This window comes from Puntigrus tetrazona, unplaced genomic scaffold, assembly GCF_018831695.1.
Source record: "Puntigrus tetrazona isolate hp1 unplaced genomic scaffold, ASM1883169v1 S000000003, whole genome shotgun sequence".
NCBI lineage: Eukaryota > Metazoa > Chordata > Actinopteri > Cypriniformes > Cyprinidae > Puntigrus > Puntigrus tetrazona.
In genome coordinates this window covers 1,379,323-1,383,919 of record NW_025047683.1, presented here as the reverse complement: position 1 = coordinate 1,383,919, position 4,597 = coordinate 1,379,323, and positions in this window count along the sequence as shown.

Here is a 4,597-nt window from a genome sequence, read left to right as displayed (position 1 = left end):
CCGAGATCGGCTGGATGAAGCGCCTGGATGTCTGGACTTAGGTTTTGAAAGCAAAAAAAATTTCCTCCAGGGCGGCGAAGTCGAGTGGGAAAGCGTCGGGAAAGCGCGCTTAACCGGACTCGATCGGTCGGATGAAGCGCCTGGATGTTTGGACTTAGGTTTTGAGCAAAAAAATTTCCTCCAGGGCGGCGAAGTCGAGTGGGAAAGCGTCCGGGAAAGCGCACCAACCGGACTCGATCGGTCGGATGAAGCGCCTGGATGTTTGGACTTAGGTTTTTGAGCAAAAAAATTTCCTCCAGGGCGGCGAAGTCGAGTGGGAAAGCGTCGGAAAGCGCGCTTAACCGGACTCGATCGGTCGGATGAAGCGCCTGGATGTTTGGACTTAGGTTTTGAACGCAAAAAAATTTCCTCCAGGGCGGCGAAGTCGAGTGGGAAAGCGTCGGGAAGGCGCACTTAACCGGACTCGATCGGTCGGATGAAGCGCCTGGATGTTTGGACTTAGGTTTTGAGCGAAAAAAATTTCCTCCAGGGCGGCGAAGTCGAGTGGGAAAGCGTCGGGAAAGCGCACTTAACCGGACTCGTCGGTCGGATGAAGCGCCTGGATGTTTGGACTTAGGTTTTGAGCGAAAAAAATTTCCTCCAGGGCGGCGAAGTCGAGTGGGAAAGCGTCGGGAAGGCGCGCTTAACCGGACTCGTCGGTCGGATGAAGCGCCTGGATGTTTGGACTTAGGTTTTGAGCGAAAAAAATTTCCTCCAGGGCGGCGAAGTCGAGTGGGAAAAGCGTCGGGAAGGCGCACTTAACCGGACTCGATCGGTCGGATGAAGCGCCTGGATGTTTGGACTTAGGTTTTGAGCGAAAAAAAAATTTCCTCCAGGGCGGCGAAAGTCGAGTGGGAAAGCGTCGGGAAGGCGCTTAACCGGACTCGATCGGTCGGATGAAGCGCCTGGATGATTTTCGTTCGAAAATTGCACTAAGTCAACCCGGAAAGGTCCGACTTCCATACCCTCCGAGGCTCGAGTCAGGCCGACCGAGGCCTCCTCCGGGCATGATTCAAATTTTCCCGCGACCCTGGAGGTGGCGTTTACACAGGAACAACTTTTACATGGGTACGATTTGGTGAGCAGCGTGTTTTGTGGACTTAGTCTCTGGCGAAAAAAAGTCGAAAAAGCGACTAAGTCCATATCGACTTAGGTTTTGAGCGCAATCTTTCTGAAGCTCGGGCGAGGAGCTATCGAGCGCTTCACCTGAAACACGGACACAGGCGCCGAGAGAGAGGGCGTTCGGCGGCGGCGTCCCCTCGGCCCAGCGTGATCGATTGGGCGCGCGCGCGCCTAGCCTAGAGACCCCACCCGGCCAGCCCGCGCTGCGCTATGCGTCGGGAGTGCCTGGCAGGAGCACGGCGTGCAATGGGTTTACGTTTGGGCTTTGACAGCACGCCCGCGCCGGGCAATTTGGGCGTTCGTTACGAGCAGGCCCCCTCAGCCGAGGAAGCGCGAACCCGCCGGAGGAGGCCTGAGCGCGGCGGTCAAGCGCGAGAGTCCGTCACGGCGGGCGTGGAGGGCAGAAGCGCGGCAGCGTCCGGCGCGCGCGGCGGTACCCCGTCCCGTGAAACACACTTTTCGGCGTCGGCGCGATCCCAGCGGCCACCCACCCAGCAGCGACCCCGCCCGAAGGTTCGAGCAGCGCGTCGCCCTATGGCGGCGGTCTTAGCCGAGGTCAGCGGGGTCTGCCCAGGCCCCCTCCTCAGGCGGACTGAGACCGTGTGTGAGCAAAAAGCAGCGCGCGTCGGTTGGTCCCCTCGACCCACAGGGGTTACCTGGTTGATCCTGCCAGTAACATATGCTTGTCTCAAAGATTAAGCCATGCAGGTCTAAGTGCACCACGGCGGTACAGTGAAACTGCGAATGGCTCATTAAATCAGTTATGGTCCCTTTGATCGCTCCACCGGTACTTGGATAACTGTGGCAATTCCAGAGCTAATACATGCAAGCGGCGCCCGGCCGGGCGACCGCCTCTCCTCGCGGGGCGGGAGGCTGAAGGGCGATGCATTTATCAGATCCAAAACCCATCCGGGCCCCCCGATCCGTCCTCGGACCGGTACCTTTGGTGACTCTAGATAACCTCGGGCGATCGCTCGCCCTTCGGCGGCGGCGATTCATTCAGTGTCTGCCCTATCAACTTTCGATGGTACATCAGGCGCCTACCATGGTGACCACGGGTGGCGGGGAATCAGGGTTCGATTCGGAGAGGAGCCTGAAAGCGGCTACCACATCCAAGGAAGGCAGCAGCGGCGCAAATTACCCATTCCGACTCGGGAGGTAGTGACGAAAAATAACAATACAGGTCTCTTTCGAGGCCCTGTAATTGGAATGGCGTATCTTAAACACATGGCGAGGACCCATTGGAGGCAAGTCTGGTGCCAGCAGCGCGGTAATTCCAGCTCAATAAGCGTATATTAAAGTTGCTGCAGTTAAAAAGCTCGTAGTTGGATCTCGGGATCTGGCTGGCGGTCCGCCGAGGCGAGCCACCGCCCGTCCCAGGTCCCTGCCTCGGCGCCCCGGATGCCCTTGGCTGGGTGTCGGTCGAGGGCCCAAAGCGTTTACTTTGAAAAAATTAGAGTGTTCAAAGCAGGCGGCGTCGCCGCTGAATACGCAGCTAGGAATAATGGAATAGGACTCGGTTCTATTTTGTGGGTTTCTGGAACCGGAGCCATGATTAAGAGGGCGGCGGGGGCATTCGTATTGCGCGCTAGAGGTGAAATTCTTGGACGGCGCAAGGCGGGAACAGCGAAAGCATTTGCCAGAATGTTTTCATTAATCAGAAACGAAAGTCGGAGGTTGAAGGCGATCAGATACCGTCGTAGTTCCGACCGTAAGCGATGCCGACCAGCGATCGGCGGCGTTATTCCCATGACCGCCGGGCGGCGTGCGCGGAAACCCGCAGTCTTTGGGTTTCGGGAGTATGGTTGCAAAGCTGAAACTTAAAGGAATTGGCGGAAGGGCACCACCAGGAGTGGAGCCTGCGGCTTAATTTGACTCAACACGGGAAACCTCACCCGGCCGGACACGAGAAGGATTGACAGATTGATAGCTCTTTCTCGATTCTGTGGGTGGTGGTGCATGGCGTTCTTAGTTGGTGGAAGCGATTTGTCTGGTTCATTCCGATAGCGAGCGAGACTCCGGCTTGCTAAATAGTGGCGCGCCACTTGGGTCGGCGTCAAAAACTTCTTAGAGGACAAGTGGCGTTCAGCCACGCGAGATGGAGCAATAACAGGTCTGTGATGCCCTTAGATGTCCGGGGCTGCACGCGCGCCACAATGGGCGGATCAGCGTGTGTCTACCCTGCGCCGAGAGGCGCGGGTGCTCCAGCTGAACCCGCTCGTGATCGGGACTGGGGATTGAAACTATTTCCCATCAGCGAGAATTCCCAGTAGCGCGGGTCATAAGCTCGCGTTGATTAAGTCCCTGCCCTTTGTACACACGCCCGTCGCTACTACCGATTGGATGGTTTAGTGAGGTCCTCGGACCGGCCCGCCGGGGCCCCTCGCGCGAGAGCTCTGGCGGGCGCCGGAAGGCGATCAAACTTGACTATCTAGAGGAAGTAAAAGTCGTAACAAGGTTTCCGTAGGTGAACCTGCGGAAGGATCGTTATCGGCCCGGCCCGATCAAAGCGAAAACCGCCCGGGCGAGGCCTAGCCCACCTCCCCGTCTCAAGCTCGGGTGCGCGGCAGAGGCGGCGGCTCGGCGCGGCCTCTCCCCTCCGGCACAGCAGCGCAGCGCAAGCGCGATAAGAAAAAAGGAACTTGACTGTCGCTGCACTCGGCGGCCCCCGCTTTCAGCGGCGGGGGCTGAGCGGGCCCTGGCGAGTACCGCCGCGGCCTCGGGACCGTGGGTTCAAAGTCTCTCTCCCGCGAAGAGAGGCGCCCGTCGGGGTAAAAAACCTCTATCCTATTTACTCTATGATCCAGCGGCCGTGGCCGAGAGGTCTGCCGCTCAAAAACCCAAGGCGGCAAAAGAACGCACAAAAACCTAAGGCGAAGCGGAGAGATCCGCGAGAAGGAGCGCCGTTCCCCTGGGAAAGCAGCGCACCTCCGCGGAGGCTTGAGCAACCTACGCGGCGCCCATGACTGTCGCTGCACTCGGCGGGCCCCTGCTTTCCAGCGGCGGGGGGCGAGCGAGGGCCCTGGCGGTACCATACGGCCTCCGGGACCGTGGGTTCAAAGTCTCCTCCCGCGAAGGAGGCGCCCGTCGGGGTAAAAAAACCTCTATCTATTTTACTCTATGATCCAGCGGCCGTGGCGAGAGGTCTGCCGCTCAAAAAAACCCAAAGCGGCAAAAGAACGCACAAAAACCTAAGGCGAGAGAGAGAGATCCGAGAGAACTTGACTGTCGCTGCACTCGGCGGGCCCCTGCTTTCCAGCGGCGGGGGCTGAGCGAGGCCCTGGCGGGTACCCGCCGCGGCTCGGGACCGTGGGTTCAAAGTCTCCTCCGCGAAGGAGGAGCGCCCGTCGGGGTAAAAAAACCTCTATCTATTTTACTCTATGATCCAGCGGCCGTGGCCGAGAGGTCTGCAGCGCAAAAACCCAAAGCGGCAAAA